At 43.2% G+C, this 19,283-nt stretch overlaps 1 pseudogene; it reads left to right on the plus strand.

Annotated features, from left to right (window-relative positions):
* The first annotated feature begins 15,258 nt into the window (after positions 1-15,258).
* LOC136529380 (glutamate receptor 2.5-like) lies at positions 15,259-19,006 on the plus strand (annotated as a pseudogene).
* Positions 19,007-19,283: the final 277 nt, after the last annotated feature.

The following is a 19,283-nucleotide window of genomic DNA, read 5'->3' on the forward strand; positions in this document are numbered from 1 at the left end:
TTGGCCCTGGTTACTCGACACTACCCAATAACTCACACTCTCGCAAAGCCCCAATCCTGTAGTGACGTTACTTTGTGCTAGGTCCGGACGTTCGAGCTTCGCTTGCACTCCGCCCCCGCAGCATCTGCACCCCCGCCTGACCCCATGTGGCATTTGCGCCTCGCTCAACCCCTCACGTCCCCTCTAGCAACTGCATTGCAACATGTGCAACACCTGATCTATTTTTTTAAACATCGAGATGCAACACTTGTAACATACGTTTAAAGACGGATAAAACACTTGAAACATGCTTCTGACACACTTGAAAAAAACACACCTAAAAAACGCTTGAAAACCATTGCAAACATACGCAACATTTAGATAAAACACTTACAACATATGTGTGAAACATATGCAACATCCAAATAAACACACTTGCAACATACGTCTTAAAACACAGATGAAACATTGGGAACAAACGCTTGTAACTTACATATACAACCATTGCAATATATGTAACATCCCCAGTTTACTTTTACAACATCCGTATGAAACACTTGCAACATACCTCTGAAACATCGGAAACACTTGAAACATACACTTGCAATATGTACTTTTAGCGCAACATCTCCTTGATGCTTGGGAGAACGGAGGCTCGTCGGCGTGTCGGAGGCAGCGGCCCGACGGCGCTTGTAGGCGGCGGCGCCGGCGGCGGTGGCTCCGGAACATGGCGGGGAGGCAGCGGCCGCACTATTGGGAGAGGGCAGCCGTGCGCCGCGCCGTCCTACAACAACGCTTGGTGGTCGTCCCCGAGAACTAGCAGGTCGCCGAGGCCCATGGCATCGAATGCCCAGAGGAGGAAGTGACGGATGTACCCCAGCAACAGGAGGAGGTGAAGCAGCTGCTTCGGAAGCACCAACTCCGAGTAGCCCACTGGGAAACCCACGTCGACAGCGACTAGGGCAACATTTGTCCAGATTTGTTGACTTCCCTTAGCGTGTCCGTGCCTCTTGACTTGCGACGGTGCTGGGCATTGCCCCTGGAGCAGATAGGAACGAGTGGACGAGAGGATTGAAGCGACTGGACGAGAGATTTTTTTTTAGAAACTCCTGAGCGGATAGGAGAGGATAGTTGGGCTGGCGTCGCGACCCACCAAGGGGCGTCCAGGTGGACGGACGCCCGCACCGCAGCATTACCGTTTAGATAATGAGTTTTCCCCCTAAATAAACACTTCATATCTGATATTTTAGATGCAAGATGTTTCTGCTTTCTAGTTTAGTCTATAAACATGGTTTAGTACAATAGAATACTACATCATGTCTGTTCTTTATCAATCCCACCATGAAGCATGTGCCTAGGGTGTATATTTTTTACACTTAGGCCCCATTTGAAGTGCGGGAAACTTTCATGTTCGTAGTGAAAATAAACTGATTTCTATGGTATTTCTGTATGGTTCATGTGAATTTCCTGCGTTCTTATGGGTCAAAAAAATACCAAATCAGTGAAATTTGAAGCTGTTTTTTTTTCCCCAGAAGCAGCTGCTTCCGCCTGCTTTAACTTTCATAGCACCTTGATACTGCTTTTGACTTTTGGCTTATAGATAAAAAAAAAGATAAGCAGAGTATAAGAAACATAAAGAGACAAAATAAAAAAGGTCGCAAGAGGGCTTGTAGCTGGGAAATACTTCTTTGCTCTATGCATAAGCGTCGCAAGTTGTCCTTAAAGAGCAACTTGAAGGCTCCTATCGAGGGATCAATAGCATTGAAGATGAAACTGTTTCTTGCCGTTCAAATCAACAAACCCACTAAAATGATAATTTCCATGAAGAAGGGAACGCTAGCTGACTCTTGAAGCTGACTAGAATCTCAAATGGGTTAGCTGGACTAGGCAGTAGGCACCTGAATGTTTAAGAATAATCCCCAGCAAGCTTGGAGCAGGAATAAGTGTTTCAGAGATTCTTCTCTGCCATCTGAACATAAAACACAAGCATAAGATGAGAGATCCATGCTCCTTCTTAACTATTCTCTTGTGCTTAGCCTATCTTTAAACAATAACCAAAAAGAACACTTTGTGTTTATGACTTCCAGAGCCATTTGAAAGCAGTCGGAACTTCCGTGTGACTAATTAAATGTTAGTAAGCTCAGGCCGAAGAGTAGATATATATTAGAACTACAAATATAGGTCCCGAAGACATTACCAAATTATATTGTTTTGACTTTTCTAGTTATGTAGCTTTTAATATACACCTAGATATATGATATGTCTAGATACATAATAAAAGTTGTGTATCTAGAAAAGTCAATACAACCTATAAATTAGATCAGATGGAGTACTTTTTTATGGCTAGAGGGAGTAAAACATTGGCCAGGTCTAATGTATATGTTTTTTTCCGACCATACTTAGCATGTACTCCCTCTGTCCCGCTTTGACTGACGTTTTAGCGTTTAACCGGTGCAGCAAAGAATCTATTTGGCCTTGTTCGGCTTACCCCATATTCAGCTTGTTCGGCTTCTTTTTTTCAGCCGGAACAGTATTTTCCTCTTACAACAATTTAGCCAAAACAGTGTTTTCAGCCAAGTTTCAGACCAGCGAACAGGGTCAATGTGTCACATAGGTGTGTCCAGGTGCATTCAATGAACTGTGAATGTAGACGATGTGCTTCACTGGCCAAAACGACAGTCAAAGCGGGACAGGGGAGTATATCATTAAGAAGAGGTCTAATGTATATGCAAATGTAAATATGCATACACGCAGCTAATCGATTGGTCGACCTGAATGGTTGTATATATCGTCAACGACGTAGTGCGACGTCGATCGCTAGACGGTCCGGTCCATACCATTGATTGCTGTGTTGTTTACCCGTAACCGTAACCCCCCAAAAATAAATGGTTCAAGAAACGATTGGCTCCCTGTTGTAATTACGTGGATCCCTATGCTCGAACAGATCGATATAATGCTCATGCAATTACGCGAACAATGTCTCTTGACCAAAATATTGAGCGACGCTGTCAGACGAAGGAAATGGCAAGGCCTCGAGGGCAATGCAGTAATCTGACTGACGTCATCAAATTCTTTTCTGGTGAAAAATAAATAAAAGAGAAAAGGATCCAAGAAACGACGTCGCCATGCCTGAAGCCTGCATGGCTACTCGCCAGCTAGAGATTGTGACAGCGCACAGCCACGCACGCGCGTACGCCACTCGGCGGCCGCCCACATTTTAGAATCGCCCGGGAAATTTCACCACCACCACCGTTGAGGCGTTTACATTGGCTTATTGCCTCTCCGGTTCTCCGTCACGTACTGTATATAAATATTGTATATACTGAAATTGCTCAAAAAAAATATGTATATACTGAACTATATATATATGCATCACATACCAATCGATTGTTTGGATCCAAGTGAAAGCTGTAAGCCTGTAATCCGGGAAACGTAGCGCGCGCACACACATGGAGAGGTCGATGAGGCTACGACATTTGCTCGCGGCCACGGCTCTCTTCTCTTCGCTCATGCTCCGGGGAGCGCCGGCAGTGGCAGCGGAGGCGACGGCAACCGCGACGGCAAAGGTGCCGGTGGGCGTCGTGCTGGACCTCGCGAGCCACGCCGCCGGCAGGAAGAGCCTCGCCGCCATTTCCATGGCGCTGGAGGACTTCTACGTGAATCGCCCCACGCGGGTGGACCTGCACGTCAGGGACTCACGCGGAGATCCTGCCACGGCAGCGCTTGCTGGTAAATTTAACCTTTTTATTTTCTATACCCGAAATATTAGCAGAAAACTAGGACGTGTTTAGTTTGTGAATTTGTGATCCATAGAAAAACCCAACAAAATTTCACCTTAACTTTTAATCATAAATAAATGATATTTTCAACAGTGAGTTACTACTGCAGGGCGGCTGAAAACCATTTGTAGAAATGTATGTGAATCTCTAGATATTAGCGATTTTCATAATTTTAAAATCAGACCACAAAAAACAGCAAAAAAATTGTTTTAATTCGGGAGAGCAACCCCTCAAGGTGCTTTCACGTACTAGTACGCGTCAAAATCACTAGTGACTAAGTGACTAAAATCACTAGTGAGTAGGTGACTGATATAATACTTCTGCATTCACCTTAGTAAATATTGTAATACATATTTGAGATTCTAAATAAATTTAAATAAAAAAATAAACCTGAAAGTTTTGGGATCTCTTCGAGTACTACAATTTTGGTTTAGGTTATTTTCTCCATCGAAAATCATTTGAATAATTCAAAAAATATGAATTTCAAAATTATTAATCTTAAAACATAACATATTGTCCTAAATGACTTTAAATGAAAAAAAAATCATTAGCCACAAAGATGCACATCTCTTTGAGTGCTACAAGTTGGGTTTAGGTCGTTTCTCTATCGGAGGTACTTTAAAAATTTCAAAATCTAAAATTTTTAAATAGACTTTTTTGGTACTAAATTATTTCATGAAAGGCAGTCAATTATAGAGTTGTTGATACCTTCGAGTACTACAATTTTTGTTTAGGTTGTTTCTCCATAGGAGGCCATTTCAAAAATTTAAAGTATTGAATTCTAGATTTTGAAAACTTAAAACAAAATTTTTGATCCTTAAATGATTTTGGATGTAGAAGTTGATCTACAAAGTTGTAGATCTCTTTGAGTACTAAAATTTTGATATAAGGTTTAGCTTTATGCAACTTAATTTAGAAAAAAGTTAATTTTAGTGTACTCCATCTATTTTTAGCAGCCAGCGGGCCAATATGCCAACCGCCTCTAGTTTCTACTTTCTAGAGAGTAGAGATGGCTAGAATTTCAACCGCTTCTAGAAATGTCTTCATTTCAAGAGACGCTTGCTATTTTTATATGCGTGGCTCCGCCCGTGAGAGCTGGGACTTGCACTTGACCATGCCATTCGAGAATGTACCGTGGCGCTGCCTTTTTAGCACGAACCAAAGCATGTCCCGACACTGACGCAAAATATTTTGGGCCATGCTGTGTCTAGGATCTTGGCACGATGGGCTGCACGGCTCGACCTGTATTTTAGGCTATGCTTGGACGCGGCCGACATAAAAATAACACGTAAGCACACTGACAACACTATAGAACAATTTTCTAGTGTTTTATCTTATCTAATTCTTAAATGAATTATGAAAATCACATAAACTATCGAGAGAATGGTATATATTTTGTATGTCACAAGCGAACAAAGAAAACTAGCAAATATATTTTTACGACCGTGCTTTGGCTGACATGACACGTAGACGTGCTAGCATGCCATGAAGTAAAAACTTACCGTGCCATATCGGTACGGGCCTGACTTGCCTCGCATGCCTAGGGATTATGATTCAAAGTAGCACGAAGCATAAGAGGGTCATCCTGTGCCGGCATAATACGGCCTAAAGTCTCACCTCTAGCTCTGGCTTTGACTTCTTCGGCGCTTGCCATGGAGTGTTTGGTACTAGCTAGAAAACAGTTTCTCCTCTTGAAGTGTTCGGTACGGCTTATCCACAAAAAGCTGCTGCATGCAGGAGCCCAAGCTGAAGCTGTGACAAGAGCCACGGAAACATGGCTTCTTCTGGCTCCACCTCACAAACTTGATATAAATTATTAAAAACTGACATGAAGTCTTTTTGCCATACCTTTACAAAACGGCTTTAGCTCCATCAGACAAACTACTCCATAAGAGGAGCAGAAGTAAAAAAAAAACTTTTTTTTTGAACATGTCATTTTACACGTATTTCGTTAGGATTGATAGAATGTTAGTTACAAGTCAAGCAACAGGCACCGGCATAAACCGCATGTGAGACGCAGACAACAACACATGTCAGCCACTTATAGCTAATTAAACTCTCTCATCACATCGTATTTCCTATTTCCTATCCCAGGCTCCATCCAAACGCAGAGGAGCCGGCACACTTCTAAACTGATCCTGGCCGTTGCCACCTCTTCTTTAGGCCCTGTTTGGTTAGATGAGACTAGAGACCAGTGAACTCATTTTAGTTTTAAATAGTTCTTACTTTGCTAAATAAAGGAATTACCAGAGAACTAAAGTGGGTTTGGGTTATAGTCCTTGAAGGGTGGCTATTTGGGACTAATGGCCCAAGTTGACACCCTATGCCCCTCCCTCTCTCCTCTTTATTGCATCGGGACCATCCCCACCCAAGTTGACCTTGGCCGCGCCGCAGCGAGCGTGGACTCATCCCGCCGCCGTGCGTGAGCAGGCGCCACTGTGCCGTCGGTTTGGCCACCCTTCCCACCCGCACGGCTCCGGTTGCGAGCAGCAGCAACCGTCTTCTTGGCCTCTGTCCAGAGGAAGAAGAAGAGTATTTTAGTCTTTGTTCAGCAGCTTTAATACCATTTAGTCTCTTTTAGTTCCTCAAATCAATCAGAAGACTAAAGTTTAGTTCCTATTTTAGTCTCTAGTGGTCCTTAGAGAACCAAGAGCAGGTAAAGTTTAAACTCTATCGACTTTGGGGGCTTGGTGGGCTTGGGCCGTTCGATTTTTTTTTGAACTTTGGGCCGTTCGATTTGTCAACTCAACGAAGAATTTGGTGGTGGAAAAAGTTCACATTACATCCCTCAACTTTCGTGAAAGTCCGTTTTTCCTCTCTGAACTCCAAAACAGGGCAAAACACCTCCTTAACTTTTAAAACAGTTCATCTTACCTGATATGAACCCGCTAGGGTTTATGGACGATCTTTCGATGAGAGGCGCGAGATCACTCGATTTGGTGGATGGAGATGACGTTCACGGCCCGACTACGGCCTTCCAAGACCGCGCCTTAGCAACCGATACACCACCTCCAAAGGCCGTCACGATCTTGTGGAGCGCGACAACCAGCCACTAGGGCTCCCGTCCTGCAAGCAATCGAAGAACTAGCAAGAACAAGGAAACAAGCACTGAATTTGCAAGATGGAATTGAAAGCCTCAAACTGAATCTTATTTTGAGTGGGGTTCCGAAGACAAGGAGACGGGCGGCTGGATCAGCACGCGCGCCTACAAGCAAGTAGCAAAGGCTAAACTTGATCTAAACAAAACCCAAGTGTTCCTGGTGGCGGCTAAGGGGTATATGACGTGTGGAGGACGACCACAAGAGAGTTTGGGTCGTGCTCCAACCCTAGGACACGTCCCTACTGGACTCTAAACGATACAAGCCCATTGGGCTAACTTAAGGTGGCGCAGCACCCTGGACAGAATAGACCTCTCGGTGATTTTTGGGCTGTTGACGCATTTTATGAGCAGGTATGAGTATGAGGTCAGATCCATATGAAAGTAGACTTTATTAGCTTTCCAACAAGTCCAGAATCACCCCAATCCGACTCCGTATGTAACCGTGGCGACCGTCGTAAGTTGGAGGTGTGCTGCAGTCCGAATCCAGCCTACGCGAGTCCTTTTCCCTTTCGGTCTTCTCCTTGATTCCTAATCAAAACAAGAGTGCACGTGTCTCCAAGATCTAAACAGGATGGACAAGAGCTCAAGAAGGAACTCACTTGATGATTAAGTGTTCGAGCACGAGCACGGGTAATAGGACCAGCAGGTGTCGGCGTGGACGGCGTGGATGTATGATCGGTGTTGATGTCCTCATCATCCTCCCTTTCTTGAATTTGAGTCGTCCTCGACTCAAGCTCATCTTCCTCACCCAAATAAGGCTTCAAATCTGCAATGTTAAATGTGGGACTAACCCCAAAATCTGCAGGAAGATCAAGCTTATATGCATTCTCATTTATTCGTTGCATCACTTTAAAAGGACCATTCGCTCTAGGCATCAATTTAGATTTTCTTAATTCAGGAAACCTATCCTTTCGCAAATGCAACCAAACCAAATCTCCAGGTTCAAGAATCAATTCCCTTCTACCTTTATCTCCAGCAAATTTGTACTTAGCATTCATGCGCTCTATGTTTTCTTTAGTGGTTTCATGTAGTTTTAGCATCAATTCAGCACGTTGCTTAGCATCAAAAATCAACTTTTCAGAACTTGGCAATGGCATTAAATCAATAGGAGCACGTGGTAACAAGCCATAAACAATCTCAAAGGGACACATCTTCGTAGTAGAATGCAGCGAACGATTATAAGCAAACTCAATATGAGGCAAATAATCTTCCCACATCTTAATATTCTTCTTTAAAACAGTCCTTAACATAGTAGACAAAGTTCTATTCACAACTTCAGTTTGACCATCAGTTTGGGGGTGACAAGTGGTGGAAAATAAAAGCTTAGTCCCCAATTTGGCCCATAAAGTTCTCCAAAAATGGCTAAGAAATTTAGCATCACGATCAGAAACAATTGTATTTGGCACACCATGCAAGCGAACAACTTCTCGAAAGAACAAATCAGCAATATTTGTAGCATCATCAGTTTTATGATATGGTATGAAATGTGCCATTTTAGAGAATCGATCCACAACCACAAAAACACTATCTCGCCCTTTCCTAGTCCGTGGCAATCCCAACACAAAATCCATAGAAATATCTTCCTAAGGAGCACTAGGAACAGGAAGAGGCATATACAAACCGTGTGGATTCAACCGGGACTTAGCCTTTTGACATGTTGTGCAGCGAGCAACAAATCTCTCCATGTCTCGTCGCATCTTTGGCCAAAAGAAATGACCAGCAAGAATGTCCTCCGTCTTCTTCGCTCCAAAATGCCCCATCAAGCCACCTCCATGTGCTTCCTGCAGCAACAACAAGCGAACGGAGCTAGCTGGAATGCATAGCTTGTTAGCTCTAAACACAAACCCATCATTGAGGATGAATTTGTTCCACGTTTTCCCATCTTTACAATGCAGCAGCACTTCTTTAAAATCAGCATCATGAGCATATCGGTCTTTAATTGTTTCTAACCCAAAGATCTTGTAATCAAGTTGATTCAGCAAAGTATATCTCCTAGACAATGCATCTGCAATGATATTATCCTTCCCTTTCTTGTGTTTGATAACATAAGGAAAAGATTCAATAAATTCAACCCATTTTGCATGTCTACGATTCAGTTTTCCTTGACTACGAATATGCTTCAAAGATTCATGATCAGAATGTATAACAAATTCTTTGGGCCACAAATAATGCTGCCATGTTTCTAATGTCCGCACTAGAGCATATAATTCCTTATCATATGTAGAATAATTAAGAATAGGCCCGCTCAATTTCTCACTAAAGTATGCAACAGGTTTTCCTTCTTGTAACAAAACACCACCCAATCCAATTCCACTCGCATCACATTCAAGCTCGAAAGTCTTATTAAAATCAGGGAGTTGGAGTAGAGGTGTATGTGTTAACTTATCTTTCAGCACATGGAAGGCGTGCTCTTGTGCTTTGCCCCAAGAAAAGGGCACTCCCTTCTTTGTAAGCTCATTCAATGGTGCAGCAATGGTGCTGAAGTCCTTCACAAAACGGCGATAGAAACCAGCAAGTCCTAGGAAACTCCGCACTTGTGTGACCGTCGTGGGTACAGGCCATCCTTGTATAGCTTCCACCTTGGCTTTATCAACCTCAATTCCCTGTGGAGTGACAACATAGCCAAGAAACGATACTCGATCGGTGCAGAAAGTGCACTTCTCAAGGTTACCAAACAAACGTGCATCACGTAGAGCATTGAAAACAGCACGTAAGTGATCAAGGTGTTCATCCATGGATTTGCTATAAATCAGTATATCATCAAAGTAGACGACAACAAATTTCCCAATAAAAGCACGCAAAACCTCGTTCATTAATCTCATGAAAGTATTAGGTGCATTAGTTAACCCAAAAGGCATGACTAACCACTCATATAGACCGAACTTGGTTTTGAAAGCAGTTTTCCATTCATCTCCCAATTTCATACGAATCTGGTGGTACCCACTACGCAAATCAACCTTTGAAAATACAACAGCACCACTCAATTCATCAAGCATATCATCTAGTCGTGGAATAGGGTGTCGATATCGAATGGTGATATTATTAATAGCCCTACAATCAACACACATGCGCCATGTTCCATCTTTCTTAGGCACTAAAATCACTGGAACAGCACAAGGACTAAGAGACTCACGCACATAACCTTTGTCTAGTAGTTCTTGCACTTGTCGCTGAATTTCCTTCGTTTCCTCCGGATTGGTCCTGTATGGCGCACGGTTTGGCAAAGATGCTCCAGGGATAAGATCAATTTGGTGCTCAATCCCTCGTATTGGTGGCAGCCCCGCTGGTATCTCAATGGGGAACACATCAGAATACTCCTGCAAAATGTTAGCAACAGCAGGGGGCAAAGAACGTTGCATATCCTCAAATGAAATGAAAGCATCCTTGCATACCAAAGCATAAGCAATAGAGGTGGATGCATTGAACTCATTAATATCAGATTTTGTAGCAAGCATACAACGTCCTTTCAATTTTATCTCATCTTTGTCATCAACAACAGATTTGTCACTCTCGCTCTTTGCTTTTGTAGCCTTAGTAACATCTGATTTCATAATAGCTTCAGGAGACATAGGATGCAACACAATTTTTCGATCATGGTATAGAAACGAATATTGATTTGATCTACCATGATGCATCGAATCTCTATCAAATTGCCATGGTCTACCTAGCAGAATATTGCAAGCTTGCATAGGCACAACATCATATTCAACAATATCTTTGTATGATCCGATGGCAAAATCGATTCGCACCAGTCTCGTTACCTTTGCCTTACCACTGTTGTTCAGCCATTGGATGTAGTAGGGATGGGGGTGTGGTTTGGTGGTGAGGGCGAGCTTCTGTACCATGTCGCTACTTGCCAAGTTGTTGCAGCTACCTCCATCAATGATCATGCGGCACGAACGCTCCTTGATGACATACTTTGTTTGGAATAAAGTGTGTCGCTGATTTTGCTCCGCCTTCTCCATTTGTGCACTAAGCACTCGTTGTACAATCAAGCTCTCATAGTGCTCCGCGTCACCTGCATTAATGTGTTCTTCTATGTGTTCCTCACTACCTGCATAGTCAGCCGCAAGCAATGCAAGTGTATCTTCATCAAAATCACTAGTGGATGAACACTCACCATCATCTTTGACAATCATAACACGCTTGTTTGGGCAGTCACGCATCATATGGCCATATCCCTTGCACCGATGACATTGTATGTTGCTTGTTCTACCTGTCGATGCCACGGATGAAGTACTCGCAGCCGGCTTTTGCGCTGTCTTCGCTACTGAATTGGTGGGGGCAGCTCGAGTCTTATCACTAGATGATGGCGTAGGAGCACGTGTAGATGGAGTTGTAGACGTGCGCGGCTGTCATGAACTAGCTTTCCCTGCAGAAACATTAGTCCTTGCGCTAGCACGTCGTCCCTGCACTTCCCGTTCAGCTTTACAAGCAAGATGAAACAGTTTGGTTACGTTATTGTATTCTTTGTAAGCGAGGATATCCTGAATTTCCCGATTTAACCCACCTAAAAATCTAGCCATAGCAGGTTCCTCATCCTCCTCTAATTTACAACGCAACATACCCGTTTGTAATTCCTGATAGTATTCTTCTACACTTTTAGAACCTTGTCTCAATTGCTGCAACTTATTTATCATATCACGGGCATAGTAAGATGGGACAAATCTAGCTCTCATGGCTCGTTTCAGCGCATCCCAAGTTTTAGGTATGTTATTAGGATTTTTCTTGCCATATTCAATCCACCAAACAGAAGAAAAATCTGTGAACTCACTAGTAGCAGCCCTAACACGTGTGTTCTCAGGAAATTCATGGCATGCAAACTTTTGATCAACAGCAATCTCCCAAGTAATGTATGCATCAGGGTCATATTTACCATCAAAAGGAGGTATTTTAAATTTAATCTTACTGAAAGCATCATCATTATTGTGTACCTCGCGTCGGCGGCGGCCACCCATACCTCTACGGTTGTGACGTAGGCGACGTCGATCACGAGTGTCTCGATCATCATGTTCAGTATCACCTGTGTATTCATCATCAAAACTACCATCCTCTCGATCTTCCTCCTTCTTTTCTTCTTTATGCTGGTCTTTATCATTGTTGTGGAGGTCATCAAAACGCCTCAGCAGAGCAGCAAGGCTTTTGTCCACACTAGCAATGGACTGCTCCAAACCTGCAAGCTTGTTGTTTGCGACAATCTGCGTAGCCTCCAACTGCCCAAGTTTGTCATTTGTCACCTGCAAGTCATTATCAAGTCCCTCCGTGTGCAACTTCACTTTCCTTTCAAAATGTTATATGATGCCCTTTGTGCGAGGCGAATGTGGAATTTGGTTATCTTCGTCGGTCCCAGGCATGGTTCAAAGACAAAGACAACAAGAAGACAAGTGAAGAAATAAAAGCCCTACAACTACTAGGATGTAGCTACAGCAAGTCGCTCACTCTCCACCTGTTACACAAGTTCTTACCAGTTCTTACCTTGCTCGACAGGAGGGGTCGTCTACCAACAAGTCTGCAGCAATGGATGAAGTGTATCGATGCCGCAGCACGAGACCTGTCAAGCTGTAGAATATATGGAGCTATAGGTGGGCTGAAACAAGGAACGAACTAGCACCACGTTAGTTACAAAAAGCAAGCTGAATAATCGTTCAACCGGCGGTACTGTGCTGGTCCTAGTCTAGACCGTGCTAGAGATGCGAGCCTGGACACAAAGGAGAGCACAACACACCACCCAAAGTGAACGAAAAAAAAATCTCTAAGATCAGCCCCTTTCTCTTCTTTTCTTTTGCTTCTTTCTCTTTTTTTTCTTTCTTTTTTTTTTGAATATTTTTTTTTTATTTTTTTTTCAGGGGCACTCAAAACTGATTATATGAACAAGACACTCCCAAAGAGTAACTCAGCACACACACTTTTTCCGAAAGGGCAGGGGTATTCCAGTAAAAAAAAGATACTCTCTCTCTCTCTCTCTAGAGTAAGCCACTCGTTTAGATATGAATACTTGCTGCGTGCTTCGTTTGATATTTGTAGCACAGGGTGAACTGATTCCTCGTCCGATTGGAACTTCCAATTCTACTCGGACTTTGGCCAACAGTGAGGAATACCCGATTCCTTGATCCGACTCAAACTTGAAAACCTACTTGGATTCGGCCAACAGAGAGGAACAGCCGATTCCTTGTCCGATTCAAACTTCAAACCCTACTTGGATTTGGTCAACAGAGAGACTATATGATAGCGCGTGTTGTGATAGAACGTGACAAGAACTCGAAACTCTAAAGGACTAAAACTAAGACCAGCAACTTGACACAACCGATGCAACCGATGACTCAACAAGCCCTAACTAGGTAGCACTAGCCACGGCCCAAAGGTCTATAGGATTGTAGGAAACTAATCTACTATTTTTTTTGGCTTTTTTGGACTGTAGGAAAAATAAAAACAGCGAAGAATTACAAGTCTCTCACCGATAAACCTTGCTCTGATTACCAACTGATATGAACCCACTAGGGTTTATGGACGATCTTTCGATGAGAGGCGCGAGATCACTCGATTTGGTGGATGGAGATGACGTTCACGGCCCGACTACGGCCTTCCAAGACCGCGCCTTAGCAACCGATACACCACCTCCAAAGGCCGTCACGATCTTGTGGAGCGCGACAACCAGCCACTAGGGCTCCCGTCCTGCAAGCAATCGAAGAACTAGCAAGAACAAGGAAACAAGCACTGAATTTGCAAGATGGAATTGAAAGCCTCAAACTGAATCTTATTTTGAGTGGGCTTCCGAAGACAAGGAGATGGGCGGCTGGATCAGCACGCGCGCCTACAAGCAAGTAGCAAAGGCTAAACTTGATCTAAACAAAACCCAAGTGTTCCTGGTGGTGGCTAAGGGGTATATGACGTGTGGAGGACGACCACAAGAGAGTTTGGGTCGTGCTCCAACCCTAGGACGCGTCCCTACTGGACTCTAAACGATACAAGCCCATTGGGCTAACTTAAGGTGGCGCAGCACCCTGGACAGAATAGACCTCTCAGTGATTTTTGGGCTGTTGACGCATTTTATGAGCAGGTATGAGTATGAGGTCAGATCCATATGAAAGTAGACTTTATTAGCTTTCCAACAAGTCCAGAATCACCCCAATCCAACTCCGTATGTAACCGTGGCGACCGTCGCAAGTTGGAGGTGTGCTGCAGTCCGAATCCAGCCTACGCGAGTCCTTTTCCCTTTCGGTCTTCTCCTTGATTCCTAATCAAAACAAGAGTGCACATGTCTCCAAGATCTAAACAGGATAGACAAGAGCTCAAGAAGGAACTCACTTGATGATTAAGTGTTCGAGCACGAGCACGGGTAATAGGACCAGCAGGTGTCGGCGTGGACGGCGTGGATGTATGATCGGTGTTGATGTCCTCATCATTACCTCCCTGACTCTGTTATAAGATTTTTGAAGGCCGTTTTGTCTTTTTCTTTTTTATTTATTTTGGCTGAATCTTTGAAAAATGATAGTAAATCATAGAAAAATCATAAAATGAAAAATCCAATTTTGTTGGACTCCACATGAGTAGATCTACACAGTGAACATATAATATGGTATGCTTTAGTACAAATTTTTTGCATTGGCTTTAGATCTATGCTTTTGTGTAATTAATTAGAATAATTCATAGCTGCAGTTTTTATGGTCCAATTGTGATGAATTTTTTATGATGGGCTAATTATTGTATGATTGAACTATAATAAAAATTTCATACTCATTCGATCATGTATAACTTAGTTATAGATTTATTTATATTTAATAAGTATAAACCTAAATAAAATCCATAACTAAGTTATACATGATCCAATGAGTATGAAATTTTTATTAGAGTTTAAACATACAATAATGAGGCCACCATAAAAATTTTACCATAATTAGACCATAGAAACTACATCTATGAATTATTATATTTAATTACAGAAACGCATAGATCTAAAGCCACAGCAAAAACTTTGTACTAAAGCATACTATATTATATGTTCACTGTGTAGATCTACTCATGTGGAGTCCAACAAAATTGAATTTTCCATTTTATGATTTTTCTATGATTTACTATAATTTTTTAAAGATTCAACCAAAATAATAGTAAAAAAAGATAAACCGTCTTTAAAACCGCTTATAAAAGGGACAGAGAAGTAAGATAAACGATTTTAAAAATTGAATGAGGTGTTATACCCGGTTTTAGAGTTTGACGAGGAAAAGTGAATTTTCACGAAAATTGAGGGGTGGACTTTTTCATTCGTGGGCTTGGTGTTGCTGAGTGGCGGCAGGCGCCTCTGGGCCAAGCAAGAGTCCAAGAGAGAAGAAGCCAGGGCGAGGCATGGTAACGCCCGCACCGCCGCACGGCTGGGACCCTGTCTCGTTTGACCTCGGCGAACCCTTAGCGGTAGCACCTCTACGTGGTCAGTGGTCACACAGCAGGCAGCGTGTTGGTGGGGCGTCGATGCGGCGACTGAGCGTTCCAGGATGGGAGGATGACGGCCGCACGCCAACGGTATGCAGTGGGCGCCACCTGTTCGACGTAATGTGTCAACTGGTAGGAATTTCATGGATGTTTTTTCCTCTGAAAATGTGCGGCCCTTTTCAGTTCGTGTCCTTTCCACTCTTGAATATCTTTTTATTCTTTCTGTGTTTTGATCATTGTGAACTTTTCTTGAGTTCTTTTCACTCAGCAGGATTTGTTCCTATATGATCAATGACATTATAAACATATTCGAGCTTGTTTGGCAAACCAGAAAATTAACACAGTTTGTCTTTCCAAAATTTACCGTTCTGGAAAAAAAAAATCATCTCGAGGCATGCCTGGGATGTAGCGATTTCAGAGGAAGATAAGAGTGGCAAACTATATAAGAGGCGGGGAATGCATAGCATACCCTCGTCTATGTTTTTGTTTTGGTGAATATGTAATTGTCACATGTGTCTCATCAAAAGGTATTTATTTACTAGACTAATTCCGCTATGTTATGGTTTACACAGTTGAGGATCTGATCAAGAATGCCCAGGTACTAGCCATCATCGCGGCGCCTCAAATGTCTGACGAAGCAGATTTGCCTGCCCAACTGGGCAGCCGCAACCACATTCCAGTCCTCTCCTTTTCTTCTGTTTCTCCAACCTTGCATCTGCACACGGTACCTTACTTTGTGCAAACATCACCCAAGGACTCCTCTCAGGTTGCGCCCATTGTCGACATCATCGTCTCTTTCTTAGGAGGACATGAAATTGTCATCGTGTGTGAAGATTCACCTTATGGAATTGGCATTCTTCAGCCACTCACCGAGGCACTGCAGAGCAGCAGTGTCCGCACAATTGATAGTGTGGTTGTCCCAATTGGTGTGACTGATGATCACTTTGACCAGATGCTCTATCGCCTCAAGGACATGTCAGCAAGGCTGTTCGTCGTAAACATGCGCCAAGCTCTTGCTGTCCATCTATTTTCTAGGGCCAAGAATGCTGGCATGGTGACTGAGGATTATGTCTGGATTGCCACTGGTGCTCTAGGCAATGTAGTGGATGGCCTCATCCCTGATGACATTGATAACTTGCAGGGGATTTTGACACTGCGGCCTTATGTTCAGGGTACAAGCTTGGCTAGGTTCAAGGCAAGGTTCCACTTGGAGAATCTGAACACTGACCGTGTGCACACCCCAAGTGTTCTGATGTTCCAGGCATATGACACGGCATGGGCTACTTGTATAGCAGCTGAGATAGCTGGGGTATCCAGGTTCACTATCCGGGTGGCAGAAATAGATTTGAGCAGACATGGTGTGTCTGCAAACAGAAGAGCTCTTCTTGATTCAATTCTCAACACAACATTTGATGGGTTGACTGGGGACTTCAAGATGGTCAATGGAGAGGTGCAGCCACCATCTTATGAGATTGTGCACGTGAACAGGAAAGGTGCATTGGGAGTAGGTTTATGGACACCACCACTGTCTTTGCAATCACAAAAACAAAGTAGAAATGGATATAGCTTTGACAATAGCAGAAGGTCTGTGTTCTGGAGAGAAGATACAGTAATGACTTCTAAAGGGAGGGAGAAGACTGGCTTTCCACTTAACCTTGACATTAAACATTCACTTAACCTAGAGTCCAAGAGAAGAAATGCCAGAAAATTAGTGGGAGGAAAATCGGGGAAGTTGTGCAGAAGCTATAATGATAAGCTACTCAGGATTGGTGTGCCACAGAAACAAGGTTTCAAAGCTTTTGTGAATGTTTCTCATCCTTATTTCTTTTGCAAGGATAATGCTACTCGTCCTAGTACCACAAAACAAGTCACTGGCTACATCATTGGTGTATTTGAGACTGCTATGGAGAAGCTGCAACACCCCCCATGCTATGACTTCTGTGTCTTCGATGGTTCTTACGATGAGCTAGTAGGCAACGTGTCTTTAGGGGTGAGCCTGAAACCTGTGTATTTGCATCACATACTTTTACATTGCTTTACTTTTTTTTTTGAAAGGAACATTGCTTTACTTATCAGTTATACATTATGATTTATATTCATTGCACTTTGTGTTTATCTCTTCTAATTTTCTGATGGATAAATCAGATCCTTGATGGAGCAGCAGGTGATGTGACCATAACCTCCAATCGAATAGGACAAGTGGACTTTACAATGCCATACACACAGTCTGGTGTGTCATTGCTTGTGTTATCTGAGAGCGACTTAGAACCAATCCAGTGGACCTTCTTAGCACCACTGACAAAGGAACTTTGGTTGGGCTTCTTCTTCTTCACTGGGTTTGTTGTGTGGGTGATTGAGCGACCCAGAAATCCAGAGTACCAAGGATCAAGTCTGAGACAGTTCAGCAACGCTTTGTATTTTGCTTTCTCCACTTTGACATTTTCTCATGGTCAGTGGCTTGGTCTTAACCTCTTTATAAGTAGTTTAGTAAACTTCTCTTACAGTAGTCCTTGAATAACCTGTTATCATGGTCACTCAATGCACAGCCCATATTATTAGGAGCCCGTTGTCAAAAATTGTTGTGGTGATATGGTGCTTCTTAGTGCTGGTACTAGTGCAGAGCTACACGGCAAGTTTTTCATCCATTTTAACCGCAGAGAGGCTCCGTCCTACGGTGACCAGCCTGGACCAGCTCCTCTACAGTGGTGATTATGTTGGGTACCAGCATAATTCATTTGTGTACTCCATGTTGAGAGATCGAGGTTTCAGCAAACATAGGTTGATTCCTTATTCGAGGGAAGATGAGTACACAGATGCTTTGAGGAAGGGGTCCATGAATGGAGGCATGTCAGCTATCGTGGATGAGGTCCCCTATTTAACATCTTTCCTCTCTTCTGACACTCGATACCAGAATGAGTTCCAGATTGTTGGTCACATATACAAGACCCCAGGAATTGGTTTTGTAAGTTTCTCAACCTTATGCTTTGGTAGATTACCTCTCTTTTGTCAATAGAATGAAATCGCTTGTTTCTGTAACCTTTTCATATTCTGCATCATGCACGGGAATAAATAATATGGCCTGATTAGCATCATGTTCTTTTCCAGGTATTTCCTCTAGGTTTTCCCTTGCTGCATGATATTTCAACAGCCATCTTGAATATTACTGAAGGGAATGAGGGTTCACAGTTTGAAGAAAAATGGTTTGGCACGGCTGCGACACCGCCAACAGTTCCAACAAGCCTTCCACGCCTCTCACTTTGAAGAGCTTCTCCGGCCTGTTTCTCACCAGTGGATTCATCTCTTCTTTCATGCTGCTCATAAGCATTATGAGGCTGGCTCATGCCAGATGGACCGAACTGAGACACGGAGATGCAGATCGCATGGACAATACCCCTGGGGACGAAGAATCACGTCAACTGCAGGATGGCGCAGGCAACATCCCTATGCTTGAGCACCCTCACCCTCACCCTCACCCTGAAGCCAGTAACGGGGATCACCAACAAGTTAGTAGCGGAAGTGGTGATGACAAAGAGCCGTGCGTTTCGGTATCCAAGCTAAACAGGTCAGTGTCCGAAGATGCATAGCAACTGCCGACGTGATGCTACTGCAGTCTACAATTGTTGTGTGGGTGTGGGTGTTGGGGTGGGGTGGTGAAAGTGGGTGTAAATTAGGTACGGACATAGTTGGATTTTGGGAAGGGGATATGATACATGTAGATGTTTTTCAGTGACAAATGTGAGTGTTCAAAGTTTGTAAACTTATTTATCTTATTTTATGGCAATCAGAAAATCTTGGAAATCAGACTCGCCCCACGAAGAGCATGCTCATGTTTCTGGTTGTGATGGTTTCCCGTGACTGCTGGTAATTTTTAATTCACTGGACTGGGGTCAACAGTGTTATAACCCTTCTGAAAAAAGTCATTTTGATGTCTCAAATATAGTTATTAGAACTAAATCAGACATCGAACCGATTAAGATCTCAATTCACGGTTTGATTATTAG

Source organism: Miscanthus floridulus, chromosome 19 (assembly GCF_019320115.1).
Source record: "Miscanthus floridulus cultivar M001 chromosome 19, ASM1932011v1, whole genome shotgun sequence".
In the NCBI taxonomy this organism is placed as follows: Eukaryota; Viridiplantae; Streptophyta; class Magnoliopsida; order Poales; family Poaceae; genus Miscanthus; species Miscanthus floridulus.